General features: G+C 66.3%; 13 non-coding genes and 3 pseudogenes across 13 annotated transcripts; all 16 read left to right on the top strand.

The window, feature by feature from the left end:
- The first annotated feature begins 15 nt into the window (after window positions 1-15).
- On the top strand, window positions 16-134 carry LOC143162673 (5S ribosomal RNA). The gene has a single exon (XR_012995762.1). It is a non-coding gene; the product is annotated as a 5S ribosomal RNA (ribosomal RNA).
- Window positions 135-1,220: 1,086 nt separating this feature from the next.
- LOC143162674 (5S ribosomal RNA) lies at window positions 1,221-1,339 on the top strand. Its single transcript, XR_012995763.1, has one exon. It is a non-coding gene; the product is annotated as a 5S ribosomal RNA (ribosomal RNA).
- A 1,256-nt stretch (window positions 1,340-2,595) lies between these two features.
- On the top strand, window positions 2,596-2,714 carry LOC143162675 (5S ribosomal RNA). Its single transcript, XR_012995764.1, has one exon. It is a non-coding gene; the product is annotated as a 5S ribosomal RNA (ribosomal RNA).
- Window positions 2,715-3,798: 1,084 nt separating this feature from the next.
- LOC143162676 (5S ribosomal RNA) lies at window positions 3,799-3,917 on the top strand. Its single transcript, XR_012995765.1, has one exon. It is a non-coding gene; the product is annotated as a 5S ribosomal RNA (ribosomal RNA).
- Window positions 3,918-5,001: 1,084 nt separating this feature from the next.
- LOC143162678 (5S ribosomal RNA) lies at window positions 5,002-5,120 on the top strand. Its single transcript, XR_012995766.1, has one exon. It is a non-coding gene; the product is annotated as a 5S ribosomal RNA (ribosomal RNA).
- Window positions 5,121-6,031: 911 nt separating this feature from the next.
- On the top strand, window positions 6,032-6,149 carry LOC143162626 (5S ribosomal RNA; annotated as a pseudogene).
- Window positions 6,150-6,379: 230 nt separating this feature from the next.
- Window positions 6,380-6,498, top strand: LOC143162679 (5S ribosomal RNA). The gene has a single exon (XR_012995767.1). It is a non-coding gene; the product is annotated as a 5S ribosomal RNA (ribosomal RNA).
- A 1,257-nt stretch (window positions 6,499-7,755) lies between these two features.
- Window positions 7,756-7,874, top strand: LOC143162681 (5S ribosomal RNA). Its single transcript, XR_012995769.1, has one exon. It is a non-coding gene; the product is annotated as a 5S ribosomal RNA (ribosomal RNA).
- Window positions 7,875-9,130: 1,256 nt separating this feature from the next.
- Window positions 9,131-9,249, top strand: LOC143162682 (5S ribosomal RNA). The gene has a single exon (XR_012995770.1). It is a non-coding gene; the product is annotated as a 5S ribosomal RNA (ribosomal RNA).
- Window positions 9,250-10,333: 1,084 nt separating this feature from the next.
- LOC143162683 (5S ribosomal RNA) lies at window positions 10,334-10,452 on the top strand. The gene has a single exon (XR_012995771.1). It is a non-coding gene; the product is annotated as a 5S ribosomal RNA (ribosomal RNA).
- A 911-nt stretch (window positions 10,453-11,363) lies between these two features.
- On the top strand, window positions 11,364-11,481 carry LOC143162627 (5S ribosomal RNA; annotated as a pseudogene).
- Window positions 11,482-11,711: 230 nt separating this feature from the next.
- LOC143162684 (5S ribosomal RNA) lies at window positions 11,712-11,830 on the top strand. Its single transcript, XR_012995772.1, has one exon. It is a non-coding gene; the product is annotated as a 5S ribosomal RNA (ribosomal RNA).
- Window positions 11,831-12,914: 1,084 nt separating this feature from the next.
- LOC143162685 (5S ribosomal RNA) lies at window positions 12,915-13,033 on the top strand. The gene has a single exon (XR_012995773.1). It is a non-coding gene; the product is annotated as a 5S ribosomal RNA (ribosomal RNA).
- Window positions 13,034-13,943: 910 nt separating this feature from the next.
- Window positions 13,944-14,061, top strand: LOC143162629 (5S ribosomal RNA; annotated as a pseudogene).
- Window positions 14,062-14,291: 230 nt separating this feature from the next.
- LOC143162686 (5S ribosomal RNA) lies at window positions 14,292-14,410 on the top strand. Its single transcript, XR_012995774.1, has one exon. It is a non-coding gene; the product is annotated as a 5S ribosomal RNA (ribosomal RNA).
- A 1,596-nt stretch (window positions 14,411-16,006) lies between these two features.
- LOC143162614 (5S ribosomal RNA) lies at window positions 16,007-16,125 on the top strand. The gene has a single exon (XR_012995726.1). It is a non-coding gene; the product is annotated as a 5S ribosomal RNA (ribosomal RNA).
- The last annotated feature ends 611 nt before the right edge of the window (window positions 16,126-16,736 follow it).

A 16,736-nucleotide genomic window follows, 5' to 3' on the forward strand; every position in this document is an offset into this window, starting at 1 on the left:
GGGGAGGGGGTTGGTGCCTACGGCCATACCACCCTGAGAACGCCCGATCTCGTCTGATCTCGGAAGCTAAGCAGGGTCGGGCCCGGTTAGTACTTGGATGGGAGACCGCCTGGGAATACCGGGTGCTGTAGGCTTTTGCCGTTGGCTGCGGGGCCTGGGGCATGCTGGGACGGCCACTGTTTTGGTGTTGCGGAGGGGCAGGTGTGTGTGTGGGTATGTGCGTGTGTTGCTGTGGGTGGTGGTGGTGGGGCGGGTGTGCGCCGGGGTTTCCCGGCGCCCTGCCCCATGGGTCGGTGGGGCTGTAGCGTGGGGTGGGAGCGTGGTGGCAGTTAGGTGAGAGGGCTGTTGGCGGGGCAGGGGGCTGGTGTGTGTGTCGGGTGGGGGTACGTGGAGTTGTTGCTGTTGGTCATTGTGGTGAGGTGGGTGTGCGTCGTGGTTGCCCAGTGCCGCGCCCCGTGGGTCGGTGGGGCTGTAGCGTGGGGTGGGAGCGTGGTGGCGGTTAGGTGAGAGGGCTGTTGGCGGGGCAGGGGGCTGGTGTGTGTGTCGGGGGGGGGGTACGTGGAGTTGTTGCTGTTGGTCATTGTGGTGAGGTGGGTGTGTGTTGTGGTTGACCAGTGCCGCGCCCCGTGGGTCGGTGGGGCTGTAGCGTGGGGTGGGAGCATGGTGGCAGTTAGGTGAGAGGGCTGTTGGCGGGGCAGGGGGCTGGTGTGTGTGTCGGGGGGGGGTACGTGGAGTTGTTGCTGTTGGTCATTGTGGTGAGGTGGGTGTGCGTCATGGTTGCCCAGTGGCGCGCCCCGTGGGTCGGTGGGGCTGTAGCGTGGGGTAGGAGCGTGGTGGCGGTTAGGTGAGAGGGCTGAGGGCGGATTAGGGGGTGCCCACGGCCATAGGAGCCTGAGAACGCCCGATCTCATCTGATCTCGAAGGGAGGCGGATCGGGCCCGGTGAGTACTTGGATGGGAGACTGCCTGGGAATAGCAGGTGCTGTAGGCTTTTGCTGTTGGGAGGGGCGTGCGGGGGCGGCCCCCGTTTTGGTGTTGTCGTGTTGCGGAGGGTCAGGTGTGTGTGTGGGTATGTGCGTGTGTTGCTGCGGGTGGTGGTGGTGGGGCAGGTGTGCGCCAGGGTTGCCCAGCACCCTGCCCCGTGGGTCGGTGGGGCTGTAGCGAGGGGTGAGAGGGTGGCGTGGCTACAGGAGAGGGCTGTTGTCGGGGGAGGGGGTTGGTGCCTACGGCCATACCACCCTGAGAACGCCCGATCTCGTCTGATCTCGGAAGCTAAGCAGGGTCGGGCCCGGTTAGTACTTGGATGGGAGACCGCCTGGGAATACCGGGTGCTGTAGGCTTTTGCCGTTGGCTGCGGGGCCTGGGGCATGCTGGGACGGCCACTGTTTTGGTGTTGCGGAGGGGCAGGTGTGTGTGTGGGTATGTGCGTGTGTTGCTGTGGGTGGTGGTGGTGGGGCGGGTGTGCGCCGGGGTTTCCCGGCGCCCTGCCCCATGGGTCGGTGGGGCTGTAGCGTGGGGTGGGAGCGTGGTGGCAGTTAGGTGAGAGGGCTGTTGGCGGGGCAGGGGGCTGGTGTGTGTGTCGGGTGGGGGTACGTGGAGTTGTTGCTGTTGGTCATTGTGGTGAGGTGGGTGTGCGTCGTGGTTGCCCAGTGCCGCGCCCCGTGGGTCGGTGGGGCTGTAGCGTGGGGTGGGAGCGTGGTGGCGGTTAGGTGAGAGGGCTGTTGGCGGGGCAGGGGGCTGGTGTGTGTGTCGGGGTGGGGGTACGTGGAGTTGTTGCTGTTGGTCATTGTGGTGAGGTGGGTGTGCGTCGTGGTTGCCCAGTGCCGCGCCCCGTGGGTCGGTGGGGCTGTAGCGTGGGGTGGGAGCGTGGTGGCAGTTAGGTGAAAGGGCTGTTGGCGGGGCAGGGGGCTGGTGTGTGTGTCGGGGGGGGGTACGTGGAGTTGTTGCTGTTGGTCATTGTGGTGAGGTGGGTGTGCGTCGTGGTTGCCCAGTGCCGCGCCCCGTGGGTCGGTGGGGCTGTAGCGTGGGGTGGGAGCATGGTGGCAGTTAGGTGAGAGGGCTGTTGGCGGGGCAGGGGGCTGGTGTGTGTGTCGGGGGGGGGTACGTGGAGTTGTTGCTGTTGGTCATTGTGGTGAGGTGGGTGTGCGTCATGGTTGCCCAGTGGCGCGCCCCGTGGGTCGGTGGGGCTGTAGCGTGGGGTAGGAGCGTGGTGGCGGTTAGGTGAGAGGGCTGAGGGCGGATTAGGGGGTGCCCACGGCCATAGGAGCCTGAGAACGCCCGATCTCATCTGATCTCGAAGGGAGGCGGATCGGGCCCGGTGAGTACTTGGATGGGAGACTGCCTGGGAATAGCAGGTGCTGTAGGCTTTTGCTGTTGGGAGGGGCGTGCGGGGGCGGCCCCCGTTTTGGTGTTGTCGTGTTGCGGAGGGTCAGGTGTGTGTGTGGGTATGTGCGTGTGTTGCTGCGGGTGGTGGTGGTGGGGCAGGTGTGCGCCAGGGTTGCCCAGCACCCTGCCCCGTGGGTCGGTGGGGCTGTAGCGAGGGGTGAGAGGGTGGCGTGGCTACAGGAGAGGGCTGTTGTCGGGGGAGGGGGTTGGTGCCTACGGCCATACCACCCTGAGAACGCCCGATCTCGTCTGATCTCGGAAGCTAAGCAGGGTCGGGCCCGGTTAGTACTTGGATGGGAGACCGCCTGGGAATACCGGGTGCTGTAGGCTTTTGCCGTTGGCTGCGGGGCCTGGGGCATGCTGGGACGGCCACTGTTTTGGTGTTGCGGAGGGGCAGGTGTGTGTGTGGGTATGTGCGTGTGTTGCTGTGGGTGGTGGTGGTGGGGCGGGTGTGCGCCGGGGTTTCCCGGCGCCCTGCCCCATGGGTCGGTGGGGCTGTAGCGTGGGGTGGGAGCGTGGTGGCAGTTAGGTGAGAGGGCTGTTGGCGGGGCAGGGGGCTGGTGTGTGTGTCGGGGTGGGGGTACGTGGAGTTGTTGCTGTTGGTCATTGTGGTGAGGTGGGTGTGCGTCGTGGTTGCCCAGTGCCGCGCCCCGTGGGTCGGTGGGGCTGTAGCGTGGGGTGGGAGCGTGGTGGCGGTTAGGTGAGAGGGCTGTTGGCGGGGCAGGGGGCTGGTGTGTGTGTCGGGTGGGGGTACGTGGAGTTGTTGCTGTTGGTCATTGTGGTGAGGTGGGTGTGCGTCGTGGTTGACCAGTGCCGCGCCCCGTGGGTCGGTGGGGCTGTAGCGTGGGGTGGGAGCATGGTGGCAGTTAGGGGAAAGGGCTGTTGGCGGGGCAGGGGGCTGGTGTGTGTGTCGGGGGGGGGGTACGTGGAGTTGTTGCTGTTGGTCATTGTGGTGAGGTGGGTGTGCGTCGTGGTTGACCAGTGCCGCGCCCCGTGGGTCGGTGGGGCTGTAGCGTGGGGTGGGAGCATGGTGGCAGTTAGGTGAGAGGGCTGTTGGCGGGGCAGGGGGCTGGTGTGTGTGTCGGGGGGGGGGTACGTGGAGTTGTTGCTGTTGGTCATTGTGGTGAGGTGGGTGTGCGTTGTGGTTGACCAGTGCCGCGCCCCGTGGGTCGGTGGGGCTGTAGCGTGGGGTAGGAGCGTGGTGGCGGTTAGGTGAGAGGGCTGTTGGTGGGGCAGGGGGCTGGTGTGTGTGTCGGGGGGTGGTACGTGGAGTTGTTGCTGTTGGTCATTGTGGTGAGGTGGGTGTGCGTCGTGGTTGCCCAGTGCCGCGCCCCGTGGGTCGGTGGGGCTGTAGCGAGGGGTGAGAGGGTGGCGTGGCTACAGGAGAGGGCTGTTGTCGGGGGAGGGGGTTGGTGCCTACGGCCATACCACCCTGAGAACGCCCGATCTCGTCTGATCTCGGAAGCTAAGCAGGGTCGGGCCCGGTTAGTACTTGGATGGGAGACCGCCTGGGAATACCGGGTGCTGTAGGCTTTTGCCGTTGGCTGCGGGGCCTGGGGCATGCTGGGACGGCCACTGTTTTGGTGTTGCGGAGGGGCAGGTGTGTGTGTGGGTATGTGCGTGTGTTGCTGTGGGTGGTGGTGGTGGGGCGGGTGTGCGCCGGGGTTTCCCGGCGCCCTGCCCCATGGGTCGGTGGGGCTGTAGCGTGGGGTGGGAGCGTGGTGGCAGTTAGGTGAGAGGGCTGTTGGCGGGGCAGGGGGCTGGTGTGTGTGTCGGGGTGGGGGTACGTGGAGTTGTTGCTGTTGGTCATTGTGGTGAGGTGGGTGTGCGTCGTGGTTGACCAGTGCCGCGCCCCGTGGGTCGGTGGGGCTGTAGCGTGGGGTGGGAGCGTGGTGGCGGTTAGGTGAGAGGGCTGTTGGCGGGGCAGGGGGCTGGTGTGTGTGTCGGGGGGGGGTACGTGGAGTTGTTGCTGTTGGTCATTGTGGTGAGGTGGGTGTGCGTCGTGGTTGACCAGTGCCGCGCCCCGTGGGTCGGTGGGGCTGTAGCGTGGGGTGGGAGCATGGTGGCAGTTAGGTGAGAGGGCTGTTGGCGGGGCAGGGGGCTGGTGTGTGTGTCGGGGGGGGGGTACGTGGAGTTGTTGCTGTTGGTCATTGTGGTGAGGTGGGTGTGCGTTGTGGTTGACCAGTGCCGCGCCCCGTGGGTCGGTGGGGCTGTAGCGTGGGGTGGGAGCATGGTGGCAGTTAGGTGAGAGGGCTGTTGGCGGGGCAGGGGGCTGGTGTGTGTGTCGGGGGGGGGGTACGTGGAGTTGTTGCTGTTGGTCATTGTGGTGAGGTGGGTGTGCGTTGTGGTTGACCAGTGCCGCGCCCCGTGGGTCGGTGGGGCTGTAGCGTGGGGTAGGAGCGTGGTGGCGGTTAGGTGAGAGGGCTGTTGGTGGGGCAGGGGGCTGGTGTGTGTGTCGGGGGGTGGTACGTGGAGTTGTTGCTGTTGGTCATTGTGGTGAGGTGGGTGTGCGTCGCGGTTGCCCAGTGCCGCGCCCCGTGGGTCGGTGGGGCTGTAGCGAGGGGTGAGAGGGTGGCGTGGCTACAGGAGAGGGCTGTTGTCGGGGGAGGGGGTTGGTGCCTACGGCCATACCACCCTGAGAACGCCCGATCTCGTCTGATCTCGGAAGCTAAGCAGGGTCGGGCCCGGTTAGTACTTGGATGGGAGACCGCCTGGGAATACCGGGTGCTGTAGGCTTTTGCCGTTGGCTGCGGGGCCTGGGGCATGCTGGGACGGCCACTGTTTTGGTGTTGCGGAGGGGCAGGTGTGTGTGTGGGTATGTGCGTGTGTTGCTGTGGGTGGTGGTGGTGGGGCGGGTGTGCGCCGGGGTTTCCCGGCGCCCTGCCCCATGGGTCGGTGGGGCTGTAGCGTGGGGTGGGAGCGTGGTGGCAGTTAGGTGAGAGGGCTGTTGGCGGGGCAGGGGGCTGGTGTGTGTGTCGGGGTGGGGGTACGTGGAGTTGTTGCTGTTGGTCATTGTGGTGAGGTGGGTGTGCGTCGTGGTTGACCAGTGCCGCGCCCCGTGGGTCGGTGGGGCTGTAGCGTGGGGTGGGAGCGTGGTGGCGGTTAGGTGAGAGGGCTGTTGGCGGGGCAGGGGGCTGGTGTGTGTGTCGGGGGGGGGTACGTGGAGTTGTTGCTGTTGGTCATTGTGGTGAGGTGGGTGTGCGTCGTGGTTGACCAGTGCCGCGCCCCGTGGGTCGGTGGGGCTGTAGCGTGGGGTGGGAGCATGGTGGCAGTTAGGTGAGAGGGCTGTTGGCGGGGCAGGGGGCTGGTGTGTGTGTCGGGGGGGGGGTACGTGGAGTTGTTGCTGTTGGTCATTGTGGTGAGGTGGGTGTGTGTTGTGGTTGACCAGTGCCGCGCCCCGTGGGTCGGTGGGGCTGTAGCGTGGGGTAGGAGCGTGGTGGCGGTTAGGTGAAAGGGCTGTTGGCGGGGCAGGGGGCTGGTGTGTGTGTCGGGGGGGGGGTACGTGGAGTTGTTGCTGTTGGTCATTGTGGTGAGGTGGGTGTGTGTTGTGGTTGCCCAGTGCCGCGCCCCGTGGGTCGGTGGGGCTGTAGCGTGGGGTAGGAGCGTGGTGGCGGTTAGGTGAGAGGGCTGAGGGCGGATCAGGGGGTGCCCACGGCCATAGGAGCCTGAGAACGCCCGATCTCATCTGATCTCGGAAGGGAGGCGGATCGGGCCCGGTGAGTACTTGGATGGGAGACTGCCTGGGAATAGCAGGTGCTGTAGGCTTTTGCTGTTGGGAGGGGGGTGCGGGGGCGGCCCCCGTTTTGGTGTTGTCGTGTTGCGGAGGGTCAGGTGTGTGTGTGGGTATGTGCGTGTGTTGCTGCGGGTGGTGGTGGTGGGGCAGGTGTGCGCCAGGGTTGCCCAGCACCCTGCCCCGTGGGTCGGTGGGGCTGTAGCGAGGGGTGAGAGGGTGGCGTGGCTACAGGAGAGGGCTGTTGTCGGGGGAGGGGGTTGGTGCCTACGGCCATACCACCCTGAGAACGCCCGATCTCGTCTGATCTCGGAAGCTAAGCAGGGTCGGGCCCGGTTAGTACTTGGATGGGAGACCGCCTGGGAATACCGGGTGCTGTAGGCTTTTGCCGTTGGCTGCGGGGCCTGGGGCATGCTGGGACGGCCACTGTTTTGGTGTTGCGGAGGGGCAGGTGTGTGTGTGGGTATGTGCGTGTGTTGCTGTGGGTGGTGGTGGTGGGGCGGGTGTGCGCCGGGGTTTCCCGGCGCCCTGCCCCATGGGTCGGTGGGGCTGTAGCGTGGGGTGGGAGCGTGGTGGCAGTTAGGTGAGAGGGCTGTTGGCGGGGCAGGGGGCTGGTGTGTGTGTCGGGGTGGGGGTACGTGGAGTTGTTGCTGTTGGTCATTGTGGTGAGGTGGGTGTGCGTCGTGGTTGACCAGTGCCGCGCCCCGTGGGTCGGTGGGGCTGTAGCGTGGGGTGGGAGCGTGGTGGCGGTTAGGTGAGAGGGCTGTTGGCGGGGCAGGGGGCTGGTGTGTGTGTCGGGTGGGGGTACGTGGAGTTGTTGCTGTTGGTCATTGTGGTGAGGTGGGTGTGCGTCGTGGTTGCCCAGTGCCGCGCCCCGTGGGTCGGTGGGGCTGTAGCGTGGGGTGGGAGCGTGGTGGCGGTTAGGTGAGAGGGCTGTTGGCGGGGCAGGGGGCTGGTGTGTGTGTCGGGGGGGGGGTACGTGGAGTTGTTGCTGTTGGTCATTGTGGTGAGGTGGGTGTGTGTTGTGGTTGACCAGTGCCGCGCCCCGTGGGTCGGTGGGGCTGTAGCGTGGGGTGGGAGCATGGTGGCAGTTAGGTGAGAGGGCTGTTGGCGGGGCAGGGGGCTGGTGTGTGTGTCGGGGGGGGGTACGTGGAGTTGTTGCTGTTGGTCATTGTGGTGAGGTGGGTGTGCGTCATGGTTGCCCAGTGGCGCGCCCCGTGGGTCGGTGGGGCTGTAGCGTGGGGTAGGAGCGTGGTGGCGGTTAGGTGAGAGGGCTGAGGGCGGATTAGGGGGTGCCCACGGCCATAGGAGCCTGAGAACGCCCGATCTCATCTGATCTCGAAGGGAGGCGGATCGGGCCCGGTGAGTACTTGGATGGGAGACTGCCTGGGAATAGCAGGTGCTGTAGGCTTTTGCTGTTGGGAGGGGCGTGCGGGGGCGGCCCCCGTTTTGGTGTTGTCGTGTTGCGGAGGGTCAGGTGTGTGTGTGGGTATGTGCGTGTGTTGCTGCGGGTGGTGGTGGTGGGGCAGGTGTGCGCCAGGGTTGCCCAGCACCCTGCCCCGTGGGTCGGTGGGGCTGTAGCGAGGGGTGAGAGGGTGGCGTGGCTACAGGAGAGGGCTGTTGTCGGGGGAGGGGGTTGGTGCCTACGGCCATACCACCCTGAGAACGCCCGATCTCGTCTGATCTCGGAAGCTAAGCAGGGTCGGGCCCGGTTAGTACTTGGATGGGAGACCGCCTGGGAATACCGGGTGCTGTAGGCTTTTGCCGTTGGCTGCGGGGCCTGGGGCATGCTGGGACGGCCACTGTTTTGGTGTTGCGGAGGGGCAGGTGTGTGTGTGGGTATGTGCGTGTGTTGCTGTGGGTGGTGGTGGTGGGGCGGGTGTGCGCCGGGGTTTCCCGGCGCCCTGCCCCATGGGTCGGTGGGGCTGTAGCGTGGGGTGGGAGCGTGGTGGCAGTTAGGTGAGAGGGCTGTTGGCGGGGCAGGGGGCTGGTGTGTGTGTCGGGTGGGGGTACGTGGAGTTGTTGCTGTTGGTCATTGTGGTGAGGTGGGTGTGCGTCGTGGTTGCCCAGTGCCGCGCCCCGTGGGTCGGTGGGGCTGTAGCGTGGGGTGGGAGCGTGGTGGCGGTTAGGTGAGAGGGCTGTTGGCGGGGCAGGGGGCTGGTGTGTGTGTCGGGGTGGGGGTACGTGGAGTTGTTGCTGTTGGTCATTGTGGTGAGGTGGGTGTGCGTCGTGGTTGCCCAGTGCCGCGCCCCGTGGGTCGGTGGGGCTGTAGCGTGGGGTGGGAGCGTGGTGGCAGTTAGGTGAAAGGGCTGTTGGCGGGGCAGGGGGCTGGTGTGTGTGTCGGGGGGGGGTACGTGGAGTTGTTGCTGTTGGTCATTGTGGTGAGGTGGGTGTGCGTCGTGGTTGCCCAGTGCCGCGCCCCGTGGGTCGGTGGGGCTGTAGCGTGGGGTGGGAGCATGGTGGCAGTTAGGTGAGAGGGCTGTTGGCGGGGCAGGGGGCTGGTGTGTGTGTCGGGGGGGGGTACGTGGAGTTGTTGCTGTTGGTCATTGTGGTGAGGTGGGTGTGCGTCATGGTTGCCCAGTGGCGCGCCCCGTGGGTCGGTGGGGCTGTAGCGTGGGGTAGGAGCGTGGTGGCGGTTAGGTGAGAGGGCTGAGGGCGGATTAGGGGGTGCCCACGGCCATAGGAGCCTGAGAACGCCCGATCTCATCTGATCTCGAAGGGAGGCGGATCGGGCCCGGTGAGTACTTGGATGGGAGACTGCCTGGGAATAGCAGGTGCTGTAGGCTTTTGCTGTTGGGAGGGGCGTGCGGGGGCGGCCCCCGTTTTGGTGTTGTCGTGTTGCGGAGGGTCAGGTGTGTGTGTGGGTATGTGCGTGTGTTGCTGCGGGTGGTGGTGGTGGGGCAGGTGTGCGCCAGGGTTGCCCAGCACCCTGCCCCGTGGGTCGGTGGGGCTGTAGCGAGGGGTGAGAGGGTGGCGTGGCTACAGGAGAGGGCTGTTGTCGGGGGAGGGGGTTGGTGCCTACGGCCATACCACCCTGAGAACGCCCGATCTCGTCTGATCTCGGAAGCTAAGCAGGGTCGGGCCCGGTTAGTACTTGGATGGGAGACCGCCTGGGAATACCGGGTGCTGTAGGCTTTTGCCGTTGGCTGCGGGGCCTGGGGCATGCTGGGACGGCCACTGTTTTGGTGTTGCGGAGGGGCAGGTGTGTGTGTGGGTATGTGCGTGTGTTGCTGTGGGTGGTGGTGGTGGGGCGGGTGTGCGCCGGGGTTTCCCGGCGCCCTGCCCCATGGGTCGGTGGGGCTGTAGCGTGGGGTGGGAGCGTGGTGGCAGTTAGGTGAGAGGGCTGTTGGCGGGGCAGGGGGCTGGTGTGTGTGTCGGGGTGGGGGTACGTGGAGTTGTTGCTGTTGGTCATTGTGGTGAGGTGGGTGTGCGTCGTGGTTGCCCAGTGCCGCGCCCCGTGGGTCGGTGGGGCTGTAGCGTGGGGTGGGAGCGTGGTGGCGGTTAGGTGAGAGGGCTGTTGGCGGGGCAGGGGGCTGGTGTGTGTGTCGGGGGGGGGTACGTGGAGTTGTTGCTGTTGCTCATTGTGGTGAGGTGGGTGTGCGTCGTGGTTGCCCAGTGCCGCGCCCCGTGGGTCGGTGGGGCTGTAGCGTGGGGTGGGAGCATGGTGGCAGTTAGGTGAGAGGGCTGTTGGCGGGGCAGGGGGCTGGTGTGTGTGTCGGGGGGGGGGTACGTGGAGTTGTTGCTGTTGGTCATTGTGGTGAGGTGGGTGTGCGTTGTGGTTGACCAGTGCCGCGCCCCGTGGGTCGGTGGGGCTGTAGCGTGGGGTGGGAGCATGGTGGCAGTTAGGTGAGAGGGCTGTTGGCGGGGCAGGGGGCTGGTGTGTGTGTCGGGGGGGGGGTACGTGGAGTTGTTGCTGTTGGTCATTGTGGTGAGGTGGGTGTGCGTTGTGGTTGACCAGTGCCGCGCCCCGTGGGTCGGTGGGGCTGTAGCGTGGGGTAGGAGCGTGGTGGCGGTTAGGTGAGAGGGCTGTTGGTGGGGCAGGGGGCTGGTGTGTGTGTCGGGGGGTGGTACGTGGAGTTGTTGCTGTTGGTCATTGTGGTGAGGTGGGTGTGCGTCGTGGTTGCCCAGTGCCGCGCCCCGTGGGTCGGTGGGGCTGTAGCGAGGGGTGAGAGGGTGGCGTGGCTACAGGAGAGGGCTGTTGTCGGGGGAGGGGGTTGGTGCCTACGGCCATACCACCCTGAGAACGCCCGATCTCGTCTGATCTCGGAAGCTAAGCAGGGTCGGGCCCGGTTAGTACTTGGATGGGAGACCGCCTGGGAATACCGGGTGCTGTAGGCTTTTGCCGTTGGCTGCGGGGCCTGGGGCATGCTGGGACGGCCACTGTTTTGGTGTTGCGGAGGGGCAGGTGTGTGTGTGGGTATGTGCGTGTGTTGCTGTGGGTGGTGGTGGTGGGGCGGGTGTGCGCCGGGGTTTCCCGGCGCCCTGCCCCATGGGTCGGTGGGGCTGTAGCGTGGGGTGGGAGCGTGGTGGCAGTTAGGTGAGAGGGCTGTTGGCGGGGCAGGGGGCTGGTGTGTGTGTCGGGGTGGGGGTACGTGGAGTTGTTGCTGTTGGTCATTGTGGTGAGGTGGGTGTGCGTCGTGGTTGACCAGTGCCGCGCCCCGTGGGTCGGTGGGGCTGTAGCGTGGGGTGGGAGCGTGGTGGCGGTTAGGTGAGAGGGCTGTTGGCGGGGCAGGGGGCTGGTGTGTGTGTCGGGGGGGGGTACGTGGAGTTGTTGCTGTTGGTCATTGTGGTGAGGTGGGTGTGCGTCGTGGTTGACCAGTGCCGCGCCCCGTGGGTCGGTGGGGCTGTAGCGTGGGGTGGGAGCATGGTGGCAGTTAGGTGAGAGGGCTGTTGGCGGGGCAGGGGGCTGGTGTGTGTGTCGGGGGGGGGGTACGTGGAGTTGTTGCTGTTGGTCATTGTGGTGAGGTGGGTGTGTGTTGTGGTTGACCAGTGCCGCGCCCCGTGGGTCGGTGGGGCTGTAGCGTGGGGTAGGAGCGTGGTGGCGGTTAGGTGAAAGGGCTGTTGGCGGGGCAGGGGGCTGGTGTGTGTGTCGGGGGGGGGGTACGTGGAGTTGTTGCTGTTGGTCATTGTGGTGAGGTGGGTGTGTGTTGTGGTTGCCCAGTGCCGCGCCCCGTGGGTCGGTGGGGCTGTAGCGTGGGGTAGGAGCGTGGTGGCGGTTAGGTGAGAGGGCTGAGGGCGGATCAGGGGGTGCCCACGGCCATAGGAGCCTGAGAACGCCCGATCTCATCTGATCTCGGAAGGGAGGCGGATCGGGCCCGGTGAGTACTTGGATGGGAGACTGCCTGGGAATAGCAGGTGCTGTAGGCTTTTGCTGTTGGGAGGGGGGTGCGGGGGCGGCCCCCGTTTTGGTGTTGTCGTGTTGCGGAGGGTCAGGTGTGTGTGTGGGTATGTGCGTGTGTTGCTGCGGGTGGTGGTGGTGGGGCAGGTGTGCGCCAGGGTTGCCCAGCACCCTGCCCCGTGGGTCGGTGGGGCTGTAGCGAGGGGTGAGAGGGTGGCGTGGCTACAGGAGAGGGCTGTTGTCGGGGGAGGGGGTTGGTGCCTACGGCCATACCACCCTGAGAACGCCCGATCTCGTCTGATCTCGGAAGCTAAGCAGGGTCGGGCCCGGTTAGTACTTGGATGGGAGACCGCCTGGGAATACCGGGTGCTGTAGGCTTTTGCCGTTGGCTGCGGGGCCTGGGGCATGCTGGGACGGCCACTGTTTTGGTGTTGCGGAGGGGCAGGTGTGTGTGTGGGTATGTGCGTGTGTTGCTGTGGGTGGTGGTGGTGGGGCGGGTGTGCGCCGGGGTTTCCCGGCGCCCTGCCCCATGGGTCGGTGGGGCTGTAGCGTGGGGTGGGAGCGTGGTGGCAGTTAGGTGAGAGGGCTGTTGGCGGGGCAGGGGGCTGGTGTGTGTGTCGGGGTGGGGGTACGTGGAGTTGTTGCTGTTGGTCATTGTGGTGAGGTGGGTGTGCGTCGTGGTTGACCAGTGCCGCGCCCCGTGGGTCGGTGGGGCTGTAGCGTGGGGTAGGAGCGTGGTGGCGGTTAGGTGAGAGGGCTGTTGGCGGGGCAGGGGGCTGGTGTGTGTGTCGGGTGGGGGTACGTGGAGTTGTTGCTGTTGGTCATTGTGGTGAGGTGGGTGTGCGTCGTGGTTGACCAGTGCCGCGCCCCGTGGGTCGGTGGGGCTGTAGCGTGGGGTGGGAGCATGGTGGCAGTTAGGGGAAAGGGCTGTTGGCGGGGCAGGGGGCTGGTGTGTGTGTCGGGGGGGGGGTACGTGGAGTTGTTGCTGTTGGTCATTGTGGTGAGGTGGGTGTGCGTCGTGGTTGACCAGTGCCGCGCCCCGTGGGTCGGTGGGGCTGTAGCGTGGGGTGGGAGCATGGTGGCAGTTAGGTGAGAGGGCTGTTGGCGGGGCAGGGGGCTGGTGTGTGTGTCGGGGGGGGGGTACGTGGAGTTGTTGCTGTTGGTCATTGTGGTGAGGTGGGTGTGCGTTGTGGTTGACCAGTGCCGCGCCCCGTGGGTCGGTGGGGCTGTAGCGTGGGGTAGGAGCGTGGTGGCGGTTAGGTGAGAGGGCTGTTGGTGGGGCAGGGGGCTGGTGTGTGTGTCGGGGGGTGGTACGTGGAGTTGTTGCTGTTGGTCATTGTGGTGAGGTGGGTGTGCGTCGTGGTTGCCCAGTGCCGCGCCCCGTGGGTCGGTGGGGCTGTAGCGAGGGGTGAGAGGGTGGCGTGGCTACAGGAGAGGGCTGTTGTCGGGGGAGGGGGTTGGTGCCTACGGCCATACCACCCTGAGAACGCCCGATCTCGTCTGATCTCGGAAGCTAAGCAGGGTCGGGCCCGGTTAGTACTTGGATGGGAGACCGCCTGGGAATACCGGGTGCTGTAGGCTTTTGCCGTTGGCTGCGGGGCCTGGGGCATGCTGGGACGGCCACTGTTTTGGTGTTGCGGAGGGGCAGGTGTGTGTGTGGGTATGTGCGTGTGTTGCTGTGGGTGGTGGTGGTGGGGCGGGTGTGCGCCGGGGTTTCCCGGCGCCCTGCCCCATGGGTCGGTGGGGCTGTAGCGTGGGGTGGGAGCGTGGTGGCAGTTAGGTGAGAGGGCTGTTGGCGGGGCAGGGGGCTGGTGTGTGTGTCGGGGTGGGGGTACGTGGAGTTGTTGCTGTTGGTCATTGTGGTGAGGTGGGTGTGCGTCGTGGTTGACCAGTGCCGCGCCCCGTGGGTCGGTGGGGCTGTAGCGTGGGGTGGGAGCGTGGTGGCGGTTAGGTGAGAGGGCTGTTGGCGGGGCAGGGGGCTGGTGTGTGTGTCGGGGGGGGGTACGTGGAGTTGTTGCTGTTGGTCATTGTGGTGAGGTGGGTGTGCGTCGTGGTTGACCAGTGCCGCGCCCCGTGGGTCGGTGGGGCTGTAGCGTGGGGTGGGAGCATGGTGGCAGTTAGGTGAGAGGGCTGTTGGCGGGGCAGGGGGCTGGTGTGTGTGTCGGGGGGGGGGTACGTGGAGTTGTTGCTGTTGGTCATTGTGGTGAGGTGGGTGTGTGTTGTGGTTGACCAGTGCCGCGCCCCGTGGGTCGGTGGGGCTGTAGCGTGGGGTAGGAGCGTGGTGGCGGTTAGGTGAAAGGGCTGTTGGCGGGGCAGGGGGCTGGTGTGTGTGTCGCGTGGGGGTACGTGGAGTTGTTGCTGTTGGTCATTGTGGTGAGGTGGGTGTGCGTCGTGGTTGCCCAGTGCCGCGCCCCGTGGGTCAGTGGGGCTGTAGCGTGGGGTAGGAGCGTGGTGGCGGTTAGGTGAGAGGGCTGAGGGCGGATCAGGGGGTGCCCACGGCCATAGGAGCCTGAGAACGCCCGATCTCATCTGATCTCGGAAGGGAGGCGGATCGGGCCCGGTGAGTACTTGGATGGGAGACTGCCTGGGAATAGCAGGTGCTGTAGGCTTTTGCTGTTGGGAGGGGGGTGCGGGGGCGGCCCCCGTTTTGGTGTTGTCGTGTTGCGGAGGGTCAGGTGTGTGTGTGGGTATGTGCGTGTGTTGCTGCGGGTGGTGGTGGTGGGGCAGGTGTGCGCCAGGGTTGCCCAGCACCCTGCCCCGTGGGTCGGTGGGGCTGTAGCGAGGGGTGAGAGGGTGGCGTGGCTACAGGAGAGGGCTGTTGTCGGGGGAGGGGGTTGGTGCCTACGGCCATACCACCCTGAGAACGCCCGATCTCGTCTGATCTCGGAAGCTAAGCAGGGTCGGGCCCGGTTAGTACTTGGATGGGAGACCGCCTGGGAATACCGGGTGCTGTAGGCTTTTGCCGTTGGCTGCGGGGCCTGGGGCATGCTGGGACGGCCACTGTTTTGGTGTTGCGGAGGGGCAGGTGTGTGTGTGGGTATGTGCGTGTGTTGCTGTGGGTGGTGGTGGTGGGGCGGGTGTGCGCCGGGGTTTCCCGGCGCCCTGCCCCATGGGTCGGTGGGGCTGTAGCGTGGGGTGGGAGTGTGGTGGCAGTTAGGTGAGAGAGCTGTTGGCGGGGCAGGGGGCTGGTGTGTGTGTCGGGTGGGGTACGTGGAGTTGTTGCTGTTGGTCATTGTGGTGAGGTGGGTGTGCGTCGTGGTTGCCCAGTGCCGCGCCCCGTGGGTCGGTGGGGCTGTAGCGTGGGGTGGGAGCGTGGTGGCGGTTAGGTGAGAGGGCTGTTGGCGGGGCAGGGGGCTGGTGTGTGTGTCGGGTGGGGGTACGTGGAGTTGTTGCTGTTGGTCATTGTGGTGAGGTGGGTGTGCGTCGTGGTTGACCAGTGCCGCGCCCCGTGGGTCGGTGGGGCTGTAGCGTGGGGTGGGAGCATGGTGGCAGTTAGGTGAAAGGGCTGTTGGCGGGGCAGGGGGCTGGTGTGTGTGTCGGGGGGGGGTACGTGGAGTTGTTGCTGTTGGTCATTGTGGTGAGGTGGGTGTGCGTCGTGGTTGCCCAGTGCCGCGCCCCGTGGGTCGGTGGGGCTGTAGCGTGGGGTGGGAGCATGGTGGCAGTTAGGTGAAAGGGCTGTTGGCGGGGCAGGGGGCTGGTGTGTGTGTCGGGGGGGGGGTACGTGGAGTTGTTGCTGTTGGTCATTGTGGTGAGGTGGGTGTGCGTTGTGGTTGACCAGTGCCGCGCCCCGTGGGTCGGTGGGGCTGTAGCGTGGGGTAGGAGCGTGGTGGCGGTTAGGTGAGAGGGCTGTTGGCGGGGCAGGGGGCTGGTGTGTGTGTCGGGGGGTGGTACGTGGAGTTGTTGCTGTTGGTCATTGTGGTGAGGTGGGTGTGCGTCTTGGTTGCCCAGTGCCGCGCCCCGTGGGTCGATGGGGCTGTAGCGTGGGGTGGGAGCATGGTGGCAGTTAGGTGAGAGGGCTGTTGGCGGGGCAGGGGGCTGGTGTGTGTGTCGGGGGGGTGGTACGTGGAGTTGTTGCTGTTGGTCATTGTGGTGAGGTGGGTGTGCGTCGTGGTTGCCCAGTGGCGCGCCCCGTGGGTCGGTGGGGCTGTAGCGTGGGGTAGGAGCGTGGTGGCGGTTAGGTGAGAGGGCTGAGGGCGGATTAGGGGGTGCCCACGGCCATAGGAGCCTGAGAACGCCCGATCTCATCTGATCTCGAAGGGAGGCGGATCGGGCCCGGTGAGTACTTGGATGGGAGACTGCCTGGGAATAGCAGGTGCTGTAGGCTTTTGCTGTTGGGAGGGGGGTGCGGGGGCGGCCCCCGTTTTGGTGTTGTCGTGTTGCGGAGGGTCAGGTGTGTGTGTGGGTATGTGCGTGTGTTGCTGCGGGTGGTGGTGGTGGGGCAGGTGTGCGCCAGGGTTGCCCAGCACCCTGCCCCGTGGGTCGGTGGGGCTGTAGCGAGGGGTGAGAGGGTGGCGTGGCTACAGGAGAGGGCTGTTGTCGGGGGAGGGGGTTGGTGCCTACGGCCATACCACCCTGAGAACACCCGATCTCGTCTGATCTCGGAAGCTAAGCAGGGTTGGGCCCGGTTAGTACTTGGATGGGAGACCGCCTGGGAATACCGGGTGCTGTAGGCTTTTGCCGTTGGCTGCGGGGCCTGGGGCATGCTGGGACGGCCACTGTTTTGGTGTTGTGGAGGGGCAGGTGTGTGTGTGGGTATGTGCGTGTGTTGCTGTGGGTGGTGGTGGTGGGGCGGGTGTGCGCCGGGGTTTCCCGGCGCCCTGCCCCATGGGTCGGTGGGGCTGTAGCGTGGGGTGGGAGCGTGGTGGCAGTTAGGTGAGAGGGCTGTTGGCGGGGCAGGGGGCTGGTGTGTGTGTCGGGTGGGGGTACGTGGAGTTGTTGCTGTTGGTCATTGTGGTGAGGTGGGTGTGCGTCGTGGTTGCCCAGTGCCGCGCCCCGTGGGTCGGTGGGGCTGTAGCGTGGGGTGGGAGCGTGGTGGCGGTTAGGTGAGAGGGCTGTTGGCGGGGCAGGGGGCTGGTGTGTGTGTCGGGTGGGGGTACGTGGAGTTGTTGCTGTTGGTCATTGTGGTGAGGTGGGTGTGCGTCGTGGTTGACCAGTGCCGTGCCCCGTGGGTCGGTGGGGCTGTAGCGTGGGGTGGGAGCGTGGTGGCAGTTAGGTGAAAGGGCTGTTGGCGGGGCAGGGGGCTGGTGTGTGTGTCGGGGGGGGGGTACGTGGAGTTGTTGCTGTT

Source organism: Aptenodytes patagonicus, chromosome 6 (assembly GCF_965638725.1).
Source record: "Aptenodytes patagonicus chromosome 6, bAptPat1.pri.cur, whole genome shotgun sequence".
Classification (NCBI taxonomy): Eukaryota; Metazoa; Chordata; class Aves; order Sphenisciformes; family Spheniscidae; genus Aptenodytes; species Aptenodytes patagonicus.